The sequence below is a fragment of the Nyctereutes procyonoides genome, unplaced genomic scaffold, assembly GCF_905146905.1.
Source record: "Nyctereutes procyonoides isolate TBG_1078 unplaced genomic scaffold, NYPRO_anot_genome, whole genome shotgun sequence".
NCBI classification, from domain to species: domain Eukaryota; kingdom Metazoa; phylum Chordata; class Mammalia; order Carnivora; family Canidae; genus Nyctereutes; species Nyctereutes procyonoides.
In genome coordinates this window covers 4395044-4407674 of record NW_026575151.1, presented here as the reverse complement: position 1 = coordinate 4407674, position 12631 = coordinate 4395044, and the positions used below count along the sequence as shown (strand labels likewise).

The following is a 12631-nucleotide window of genomic DNA, read 5'->3' as shown; positions in this document are numbered from 1 at the left end:
AAAAATTCAGTCTCCTTCCTTCCATCTCATAGCTTTGCTATCTGCAATGCATGGTGTTCCAGGTTTCCTAGGAACTATTTCCACTCTAGTTATCCAGAAGGACAAAGAAACATGGAGGATCTCAAGAGGAAGGTTTTTGTGAGATAGGCTTGGAAATGGTACATATTGCTTCTGCTCACGTTCCAATGGTTAGAATCTAGCTGCATGGTCACACTAAGTACAGTGTAGCCTGGGGGTGCAGTCAACTCTGCTTGAGAAGAGAAGGAAATAAGTTTGAAGAACAGTTAGTATTGTCTGACATGATATATGGGAAAGGCATAGACTACTAATGAAAACCTAGGAGATGCATAATAAACATAAACATTCTTTCCTGTTTGCTCCTCTGGGTTCCTTTAAGCCTTACATAAATACCAAAAAGAGTTTTATCTCCTGGGGATCAGACACAAGACATTTAAGATGGAATATATAAATCTTGGTACCATGAAAAAATTCTTAGTTTATAGGTGTTCTTTCCTGAAAATTCTTGATATTCACACAGCAACTTGCTTAGCGCAATGATCTTGGTTCTTTGACTATCAGAACGAGACGTAATATTACAGGCATTCACTAAATGTTTTGTTGAATGCCTCACTGAATAAATGTACCTCTCTGATTTTGTAAAATATTATGACTGAAAAAGGGTTGGGTCCTTTTGTAATGCATGCACTGAAACATGAGGAAATATATTGGCTCTCTAGAGATTATTGCTTTGCCATCCAAGAACTGATATTTGACTTTTATAAACCATGGGAAATGTTGGTATTTCAACATGAACTTAAAGAATTTTGCACAAACTTTCAATTTTATTTTCATTGTTATTGAGTAAACCCCTTAAACTTACACTTTCATGACATGGATACGTGTGAAAGCTACTGATGATTTCTTGAAATCAGGATTGTAGGAGTTTTTGCAAACATAGAAAGGTGGCTTTGATTTTCAGTTTTTCTTTACTTCCACTCAGGTAGTTGACCTTGCCAACTTATATTACATGTTTAGGCCTCAATTATTTCATCCATAACACAGGATAAGCATAAACCTAGGGTATGTTTATAGTGAGTTTTAAATGAGAGATAATTAGGAAAATAAAGAATACATTTTCTGGTATATGATAAATACTCAGTAAATGGCAACTTTTAATTAATATTAATAACAATGGTGGTACGAATGATAATGGGGATAATGATAATAATTTTAATAGAATAATAAACTATTACCAGGGAAAGATATATTTTTCTGAGACACACTATTAAAATGAAATAGGAATGATGTTTAAACATCTTTTCTGTTCAAAGCCACCATCCCTAGAGAGCACATAGGGTGAGTTGCTTCCCGTAATGCCCAGAGTGAGCTTTTGTTCTTACCTGAGTGTTTTGACATTGCGTAATTGTATAGTAAACAGATTATGTCACATGCTTGGCTTGTACTTCTTAATATTCTTGAAAAGCCACTAGAGGGTGCTACTTTGTTAGGAAAATAAAAGCACCTCCCAACAGTAGCAGTCAGTCTGCAGCGGCCACGTCTGATGTTAGGGGCCAGAACTGAGCTCTCTGCTGTGAGTATCCGGATACAATTTATTCATTTACCGTTTGTGTCGGAAGTAAATAGCAATAGTTTCGGTAAGCCACAAAAGTTGATTCAGATAAAATAGTAGTCTTTTCTTTAAGTAAAGCTTTATGCCAATTCTGTATGGTAAAACTGTGAATATTTCTTACCAAACAAAATAGGGAGGCTGTATGACTTTTTTGTGAGAGATAAGCTGGCTGCAATATGTGTGCTGTGTTTTGATTAGGCATCTGTTGCTTTAAGTTTGGTCGAATGATTTTCTTCTGGCCTTGGTAGTTTTTATTATGAGGATTGGTGAAGGTCTTCTTGTATTATTTTTGCCCTCTGACAAATAATATTTCAGGGATCCAAAGGTCGCAGATATATTCAGGTGGGTGAGGTGCAGAGAAGCTAAGTGCGCGACCTTCATTTTCATTACTCTGGGTTGAAAGTTAATGCTATGTTGGTGACAGGTTGTAGGAAGTGTCAGCTTCAATTATGAATAACAGCCTCAGTCTATAGTTCATATCCAGCAGCAAGTGCATCTTTTGTGGAGTCCGTTATCTAAGGACAAAACACAGTCAGCACAGGGTTTAGTCAGAAGATTTCTGCAGATTAACTATTGTCCTTTTAGCCAGCCATGAGGTTATGCTAGAGATGGAAGAAGATTGTCAGTCATTGGATGAGAGGAAAAAATAGAGGGGGAGACCTAAAATAATTCTATTTCTCAAATAGAAGTGAACTATACAGAAATTGGGGGGTTTCAGTGTATACATTCTTGATCCCCGAAGAGGGATCAGGAGAGAGGGATAACTCTCAAGAAGAGTTATCTTTCTGAGGGGTATTTTCCTACTACTTATTACTTCTGAAATAGGAGTGGAAAGAAGGGTTTTTGATTTGACTTGCATAAGTGAAAGGAACAACTAAAAACTTTCAGACAAAATTATCCAGAAGAGCCCAGCTTTCAGGTCTTCTGAGCTCCTCTTAGTCAAGGAAACTATTCAACAGTCTGGGCTGGACTTGATTAAACAAAACATAGGGAACTGGCTCATGGTGTGTGTGTGTGTGTGTGCGCGCGCGCACGCGTGCATGCATTCTGCACACATACTCTTCGTTATGACTTCAACAGGTTATATCAGTCAAGAGCTCAGTCTTATCCTGTTTTAATTTTTTTGTGTTAATGCAGCTTCTTTAGCTTGTTTAGATCTTATGTTGGGTTAGATAGTTATCGGTGGCAGTGGGGGAGAAGTCAGGGGGTTCTGATTATTATTCACCATTGAGATACTTTCAGTCCCATAGTTCAAACCCTGTACAAAGAATTTGAGACTGGGAACAATTGGATGGCACTAAAATATGAAAAAATTGTTTTTGTCTTCTTCATTAACGTAGATCATGTCTTTTTACTCAAGTTTATTTGAAGATAGGAATAAAATGGAATGGGATTATCTCATTGTTCATATTCGAAGAGTAAGGAAACTCCGATGTACCTTTCTCTGGATATCAGAAAGGTAATTGTCAAGTCTGGGCTGAGTTTTTGCTCAGAAAAATATCTTCGTTTTAATTTTCCAGCTGTATGAACGCATGGATTACAGGAAATAGTGTTCAATTAGAAGGAAGCTGGTTTTAAGCCCTCTGATTCTGATGTGCCATTTCTAGTTGTGACTAATGGCTGTACATTGAATAAACCATGGACATAACTAAGCTTTGCTGGATTTTTGTTTTGTTTTGTTTTTGACTTTTTTTTTTTTTTGTAAGAAAGAATAGCGTTGACTAAGTTTGTATCAGAGGATTGTTAGGAGCAACATATAAAAAAATACCATAAAACTATAAAGGCCAATAGAACTGTTGCCATGGTCTGTGACAATATGGTCATCAAAATTGGTTTTACTAAATTAATTGAACACTATTAGAAAAATACCCTGCTTGTTTTCCCATTCTTTGGGTTTTCTTCTTTCTTTCTTTCTTTCTTTCTTTCTTTCTTTCTTTCTTTCTTCTTTCTTTCTCTTTCTTTCTTTCTTCTTTCTTTCTTTCTTTCTTTCTTTTTTTTTTGCATTCCAGCTTCTTGTCTATCCATTGGCTATCTTGCAGATAACCATATCTATGTTTCAGCCTGACAGCAGATGCTAAAGGTGTGATGATGAGGGAAGTAGAAAAGGTAGTTTATCTTCTCATGTCATATATAAGCATCATTGCCAACACCCCACAGTTGTGCTTTTGCTTTTGCTTCATAACTTTTATGTGTCCCAACTCCTGGTTTAAGGCACATTGAATTCTTGGTCTCTTAAACTTAGATGCTTCATAACTTTTTATGTGCCCCAACTCCTGGTTTAAGGCACATTGAATTCTTGGTCTCTTAAACTTAGATGCTCAAATAATTCCATGGGATCCCTTTTACAGACTTAAAACCAGAGTGGATATGAAATTGGAAATACTGTCCAAAAAACTCTTATTTTACACTCAGATTTTCTCATTTGAGAACTTAAGGGGACTAAGGTTTTTCAGTAGCTTCCATTGGTATAACTCTGTGGCTCTGAAACTCTGGAGGTAGCCATCCCTTTATTACTCACCGGACTGACTATTGTCAGGGAGCCCCATTGTTTTCCCTTGTACATCCTTAAAGAAGCCCAATAAATGACAGCCTTGGTTTCCATACCTCAGAAAATAGTATATCTATATCTATATCTATATCTATATCTATATCTATGCACGGATACTTCAATCTGACCCTATGTATGGGGTAAGATAGACAGACATCAAAGAGGTCAAAATACTGCTTTAACCTTAGGACTGATAAAATTACTATTGGAGAATATGACTTGGGGAAGTGGTGACAGTAGTCCCTTAATACCAAACTCCACCTAAAGGCAGGGTGGAGAGCACATACTCTATCAGTACAGCTGGCTCCCTTGAGGATGTGGGGAAAGCGGCTGAGTGACAGCTGGCTAGTTCCTCCCCCAAACTCATCAATAAGCTGACTCTAACTTTCTGGGCAAGAAACCTTAGAAAAACCCCATTAAGTTTTTCCTAGGGGAGGAGTGAATGTCCCCACCCCCCAAAACTCAAAATACTCTTCAGGGATCTTACCTTATGGAACTTAACTATCAAGCCTGCAGAAGCAGGATCTGTACTTTTCTCCTGCAGGAGAAAATCTACAGTCTACCAACACAGCCTGCTCTGTGAGGCTGTTGCCCTCACTGGTCTCTGACTTTCTGTGAATCTGCTTGGGACACTGGTAAGAGGGACATCTTATTCCCCTAGCAGGGTCTAAGAAGGTCAGTCTGTACTAAAGCTAAACAGTCTCTCCCCTTTCTATTCCCAATCCAAATTGTTACCCACATGTCCAGGCTTATTAGAGATTTTGCAATGATATCAAATGACCTCGTGGAGCTATTCCAATAATAATATGCCAAGAAAACTAGACATCCTAAATTTGAATATAAATCTCTGCCCATTTTTAAATTCCTCATCAAAAATCAAGGTTCAAATTTAAATGGTAGAAATGAATTAAAACCCAGAACCAAATTATTTTACCTTGGTGGTTTCAAAGAAATCAGTGAAAAAAAAATCATCCTTGCCAATTTCTGATTCTCATCAACTTCAACAAAGATTTCTTGATGGCTGGAGAGGATGGGTTTCCTTTAGCAGCTGCAGCCTGGATTATTTCTCATGGAATGGGTGTAGTTCTTTTATAAATTCAGAAACTGCATTAATTCATTGCCAAATTTCTGATGTACGTAATTTTTTTAAAAAGGGGCTCATGAGATTATTACAACACTGGCCCCCATTCCCACCAAATTTAGAAAAAAAATATTCTCTAGCCCTTAGATGAATTTTTCCAGGGAAAATTGTGTTCTCCAGACTCAGTATCTAGTGATGTTAAAGATTCTAGAAGAGACTCAATGAGATCTGAGAACAGGGTAGACTGTTTCTTGATTTTAACCTGATCAGGATGCCATTCCATCTGGGCCAGGTTTCTAGAATGCGTGACTTGGAAACTTGAATTCAATTGGGAGAATTCATGTATAAAATATATTACCTTTGGCCCTTGAGAATTACTGGATCTTGAGAGAAAATCCATCTGTGAACTATTTGCTACTCTTGGAAAGGATATTTGAGACATGCTGGGCAAGCTACAGAATTTGCAAGCCTTTCTACATTCTTATTTGGCATGCCATTGGGCCTTCCATTTGGGGGCATCCTAATGGTGATTTTGTGTGGATTTTTGTCTAGTGACAGGTCACCACTCTCTGTGCAAAGGTGGGTGATTCCATTGATCTTGCTATGAAATTGCTTAGCGCTAAGGACTCTCACCTAGAGAAAGTTTCTTTCTGTTCTTCATCCTTATTCCAGCTGGCGAAACATCTTCAGATTTCTGAACTCACTCTTTGCTTTCTATTTCTTGAAGCTTGTATCTTTGGAGGGGTTTTGTCAGGACAGGTGTCTTTTTGTGTTCTTCAAGAAAATGTTATGTGGCACAAAAAATTTAAAGTTAAGCCCTCAAACACATGTGCTTCAAAAGCACTCATAAAATGTAGACACTGTGCACTTAAAGACAATGCCTACATATGTGGTTGGGAAACATAGTAATATCAACAAAAACTGTTTGACCTGTTGTCCACACACACTAGGTGGTTCAAGGTCATGCTATAGCAGCTAGCTTCTGGAGGTCTGTGTGGCCCATGGGATTTTATTTAAGGCCTGGGGAGCCCTGACTATGTAAAAAGAGCCTTTCACAGTATAAAAATAGCCACACACCTGTGGACAAGCCACCAAAAGCTTCAGTTTCCCACCAAATGCAAAATCCCATGGTGACTGATCTCTTTAAAGTCCAAAATCCAGAGCTGCTACTCAGACTACACTGATTATAAGCACACCACACAACTGTGAAAACCACTTGCATGGTGCAACCACAAAAATCAACAACTGACACAGCCTGATCCCACCCAGTGCCTCAAGGTTCAATGTTATTTTTACTCTCTAAACTGCATACCATGCAATATTCTATTTCTGAATATTCTGGGTATAGGACACCATATCCTAACCCTCATTTGATACGAACTTCCAAAGTGTGGGCAGAGGCAGAGTCTGCCCTCTAAACCATGGGATTTGGAGTAACAGAAGTGAATGCCTATGCTCTGTAGTCAGCTGGGTCACAAGGGAGAGGTAGGCAGAAGGAGCTGAGCCACTCCTATCCAATTCTTTTCTGGAACTCACTAATCAGGTAACTTATTCTGCTTCATGCACAAGAAGCTGTAGGTATTTCGGACAAGTCTCTCCTCATGGAAAGCAGGAGAGGAGAAAGGTTCTATTCCCGCTTAACAGGACTTGATTGGATTACTCCCCTGTGGCCTCCTTTGATAGCCTGTTCTTGAAACCAGTTTCACTCTCCAGAATGAAAAACCCAAACCAAACAAACACAAAAGACTAAGTAATTGAGAAGCTCAACAGTTGAATGGCTCAACTGATGCCTCATCAATTTCAATTCTGCTGCAGAAGGTTTCTGCAGGTGCTTTACATATGTTAGCTGTAACTGATCTCTTCAAATACTCAACGTTAACACATTTCTGGAACTGCTTGGTTAAGTCTGGTTTTCCAAAAGTAGGTTGGAAAGATTTCAAGTAACACAAATGGAAAAAAAAAAAAAAAGGAATGAATAGGAAAATGATTCACAGTACACATTGATATAGGGAGATGTAATTATATTAAGTTAAATGAGGTAATAGTTGTGAAAGCTTTTGGCAGACTTGAGATATATACCATATGAAGATAAAATTTTAGCTATTACACTCTGCGTAAATGGATTGCAATTTGAAGTCTACTGTGCCTATCATAAGACTTTTGGTAGGTACTTTAAAATCTAGTTCCATTCTCTCTTAAAGGCACAGGAGCCTTGAAGGGGTAAATGATCTAAATCTTAGAGTTTATGGTTACCAAATTAATGAATAGGCAAGTGGGACCAGAAGATAATTTGGTTCTCTTAATGGTTGGTGCCAGAAGCTCATGCTTGCCTAGTTTCAGGTGAAATGAAAGCCACCAGTGCACGAGACCTCACAAAGATGAAAACCTGGTTATAAAAACATGTTAGTAACATCAACTCCAGATACGAAGAAAAAAAGATATGTATGTTTTGGAACCTGAAAGGAATTAACCCCCCTCTTTTATTTGCTTTTTTCTCTATAATGTAAGGAAATTATTTGATTAGTAATAGCTTCTTAAAAAATGATAAAACAATATTACAAAAGGCCCTTATCTATGTCCTTCTTTTACATATATTAGTTATACATAGAGATTTTATCCAGAGGACTAATTATCATTTTGTCATTTCATGTGAAAGTTTGGTTCAGTGATGCATTATCTAATGTCCAATGAAATACTCCTTTCAATAGAAAAAAATTCTTTATAGAACTTTCAATGTACACTAACTTCTGCTATTGAGGAGCTTGTTTTGAAAACATGAAATTGTTCCAAGACAAGTGACATATTAGGGAACTTTGAATGTTTCATGATACAAATTTTGTCTTTGCTTCTGCACAGTTTTGTTAGAAACACTAGGTGAAAGCAGTCAGCTGCAGCCAGCCAAACCCAGATGCACAGGAATTCATGCAAGCGCACACATGCACCACCCTCCCTCCAACTATCTGTTACCTTGTTCCCCATGTGTAACATAAGCCACACCTACCCATGTCTGGGGTTGGAACTTTCAGATCTATTTCAGATAATCCTTCCATCATTTCACAACACACAAGCTGCAACCCTTCTGCAAACTTCAGGTCTGTTTCAAGGTAAAGTGCTGTATTTATTGCATATTTATGTATTTCATAACCATTTCACATGTATTAAACTGTGCTACCATCTTTTATTAGGATCCTACCTTCTTAAAAAACATGTCACTGATGAAATCTCTGAGTGTTGTGTCCCTTACTCTACTTTTTTATAAGCTCTATAGTTTTTATTGTGTGATTTTGCATAGCATGGACATTTTAAGGAATGCAAATGTTGTGTTCCAGCAGAAATGACTAGATTTAAAATTCAGTTTTTCATTTTTATTTATATTTTGGAGCACCAAGTAATATGGTTCTGTATTTCTCGTCCTTCCCCCCACCTCCCAAACTTTTTTTGACAGTGCTGTTAGTTTATTGCAAGATTGCTGTTTGCTGGCTAGTTTCTGTGGGAAGCAAGCCAGTTTGGGTTTACATGGACTTTGAACAATTTCTTGCAGATATATACCTTTGAAACCAGACAGACACCTACAGTTGTCTTTAGCCTCAGAGATACTGATTGATGGCAGTCATGCATCCTTGTTTTTCCATGCTCTGAATTTGAGAGGAAGTTTGGCAGTCAAAAACTTCCATATATGATATTTGATAAATATATAGATGAAATGTACATAAGGAAAAAACATTTTCCCCATGATTCTGTTTTTGTTTTGTGCATCCATCTCAGGCCAGGTGACTAATATGTATCTGGTATATGCCTTTACTATGATATTTATTGTTGTATTTGTCTTTAGAAGCCTCTTGTTTTAAACTTTATTGAGGTGTAATTGAAAAATAAAATTATAAGATATTTAAAGTATATACTTTTATATATGTATACATTGTAAAAGGATTCCTCCCATCTAGTTAATTAGTACATCCATCACCTCACTTATCTTTTTTTTTTAGCAACTCCTTTACTTTTGTATACCTCTTATCCCATTCATCATGTGCCATACCCTATGCACAAACCACAGTGCATAAAACATAAATTATAGAACAAAATGTTCAATGATGTGAAGGAAATATATTACTTGTTCATAAAAGCTGAAAAGAGATATTAATAGTTACTAACTTCCTTCTGTGTTCCAGGAAGTTGGCTACCTTGTTCACTGATAATATATCTTACCTCATCATCACACTATCTCTTATAGTTTATACTTGTTTATACTTTTTTTTGTTTTGAGAAAGAGCGCATGCACACGTTGACAGGGGAGGGGCAGAGGGAGAGGGAGAGAGAATCCTAAGCAGGCTCCACAACCCATTCAGAGCTGATTTGGGGCTCAGTTTCAGGACACTGAGATCATGATCTGAGTTGAAATCAAGAATTGGGCGCTTAACCCACTGAGCCACCCAGGTGCCCCTTTTGCTCACTATTTTAACAGAGGAAGAAACTGAAGCTCATGGAAGGTCATTAGCTGTTCCATATTGAGTGGTGTTAGAGTCAGGCATCAGTTTGGGTTCTCTGTTGTGTGAACACAAAGATGAGATTCAACTTGCAAGAGGTTTATTGAGGGAACTGCTATGACAGATAAAGGGAGGGAGCAGGAGGATCTTCAGATGATGATACCAGTCTGACACGCAGGAAAGGAGAGAAAAGGAAGGCGGTCTTGGTAAGAAAAGCCTTAAAATGCATGGAGTTTTGAGAAAGTCTCATCCAGGTCAGTGAGTCAGGGCATCCCAGAACCAAAAATGCCCATTAGAAGAGTCCGGCGTTGGGGAGGAATGGCCCAGTTCTGGTATTCTTGCCATATTCCACCACTGGCTGGGAGCAACCTAAAGGAAGCATGGACACCATGAGCTCCAAAGGTGTGGGCAGCAAGAAGCTGCCAGTCTGTGATACTATGAGTGGATTCTCTGCAGGGAGACCTGAGTAGTGCACTGCAATGGCCGCCCCATCATCATAATTCAAGACAAGGTCTGCTTGAGTCCAATTTCTCTACAGGGTGTCAGGAGTCGTTTCTCACCAATTGAAATAACACCCTTAATCATCTCCAAATAATGTAACCTCAGTACCATGTAGGAGGTTGATAAGCAGACACCGCTTCAGGACAGGTTTCTAAGTTGCCTGGCTTTCACCAGCCTGCTTCATCCAAGTTTCTTCTAAAGAGAAATTTTGGAGCTGCCACTTAAAAGCTGAGGAAAGAGAAGCAGTTTTCTAAAGCAATGGTTCTTAATCATGGTGGCACATTAGAGTCAAGGAGAGGAGATGGTTAACATTTCTTATGGCCTGTCTGCACCTCCAACAATGAAATCAGAATCACTTGGTGGATCCTAGGCATCAGTAGTTTTTAAAGATTCCCAGGTGATTTCAATGTGCATCCAAAGTTAAAAGCTACACTGTAAAGGATATTCACCTTATGCAAAAAAAAATATATATATATATATCAAGAATATATGTCTTTGAACATTTTTCTAGGTACCCAATCTCTCTACCAGTACCACTCATACCTACCTACTCCAGGGGCTACCTAATTAGTTCAAGAATGTTCTCAGAGACCATCAAGCTGAAATATATATATAACAAAGTTGGCCTCCAACATATGTGGAATTAGCTACATCTCTTGTTTCCAGAGTTTCCTTGTAAAGGTTTGGCTTTTTTTCTGGCTTGCTTGGGGCATGGCTTGTCTCCAACCTCTGTGAAAATACATATTCCTGCCTTTAAACAATAGATTGGAAACAAACCATGATGGCACAACAAGTGTAAAGATTATAAACTAGAACTTGAATTAAATTTTGTCACTCTATGTGATGATTTGGAGGTTTTATTTGTGTTTAACGTTTAAACGCTAAAATAGTGTGGAGTGAGAGATGTGATATTTTTGTTTGGCAAGTGCAAATTTTAGTTCTTACATGACATATTTTATTGAATTCAAATAATGTCTTTTAAATTGAAATTCGCTCTTTTTGTATTTGTAATTTACTTTAAAACTAAAAACTAATCAAGGAAATAAAACATTGCATCAGTGTGATTTAGAAGGTGTAGACATTTTAGTTTTATTAAAATTCACTTAAACTGGCATGATTATATATTCACAAAACTTAATAAAAAGAAAAGTTGGCTGTCTTTTTATCTTTTCTGGCCGTTACTCATTCTATTTCATGATTATTACTGAAAATAATTTTGTTATATAAAGTAGGGGAAATGCTCTCGTCTCAGTGCCAAATAATCCAGATGTGACACTGCTCCTACTGCTTTTGCAAAGCTCTTGCAAGTCACTGCAATAGGACTCAGACTTTTTCCTTCATCATGTCTGTTTTCCCTCTTTCTCTGTTCTTCCCTCCTCCTTTGCTTGCTCCTAGCATCCAGTCTCCTAAAGCAGGAAATGTCTCCTAGAAAATGTAGAAAGAAGTCACTAATTATATTTACAGTTCTGGTTTTCTGTGTTGTCAAAGAGGCTTAAAGTAATCCTTCCTCAGACCTGGTCAAGGATTAGCTGAGAAAGCCTGAAGAGATCAGTGAGATTGATTTGTCCAGTACAGGGGAAGTGTGATGAGTATTCTACTGAGAAAGATAATCTGATTTAGGCTGTCCAGAGGAGATTGGTCAGATTAAATTGGTCATTATATACTATGAGTTCTGTTCAGCAGTAGTGTTCAAACATTTCGTTGCTCTTTAGTTGGTAAGCAAAGCTGACAACTTCTTTTTGAAGTGCATAGTTGAGAGAGAAAGGAAAAAGATGGTTCTCCAAAGATTTAAGAGTAAAGCATGGAAGTGAGAAAGTATAAGATTCGAGGATTTGTTGCACACTTGTACTTCTGCTTCCAAATAGAATGACATCAAAGCACTTTGGAGAGATATAAATGAAGATGCACTCTTTCAATATAAATACTAAAGCAAAGACTTGGAGTTGATGTTCTAGGTTCTCATTTTGTTTCTGAACTAAATAAATTCATGAATAAATAGGACAAACCACATACAATCTAGGTAAAAATAGAGGGACTGGGCAATAGGATCTACACAAGCCACCTTTTTAAACTCCCCTCCTTTTTTTTAAAGGTTATTCATTGGGCAGCCCGGTGGCTCAGCAGTTTAGCTCCGCCTTCAATCCAGGGTATGATCCTGGAGACCTGGGATCGAGTCCTAAATCAGGCTCCCTGCATGGAGCCTGCTTCTCCCTCTCCCTCTCCCTCTCCCTCTGCCTGTGTGTGTGTGTGTGTGCGTGTGTGTGTGTCATGAATAAATAAATAAAATCTTTAAAAAAAATAAAGGTTATTTATTTATTTATTTTAGTGATCTTTACATTCACGATCCTGAGATCAAAAGTCACATGCTCTTCTGACTGAACCAGCCA

At 37.8% G+C, this 12631-nt stretch overlaps 1 protein-coding gene across 1 annotated transcript in view; it reads left to right on the top strand.

Moving 5' to 3' along the window:
- Positions 1–1549: 1549 nt before the first annotated feature.
- Positions 1550–12631, top strand: part of ARHGAP24 (Rho GTPase activating protein 24) — a 726334-nt gene continuing 715252 nt past the window's right edge. The window contains exon 1 of the mRNA XM_055312959.1: positions 1550–1591. The gene's annotated coding sequence lies outside the window, so the exon portion shown is untranslated. The remainder of the gene's footprint in view (positions 1592–12631) is intronic.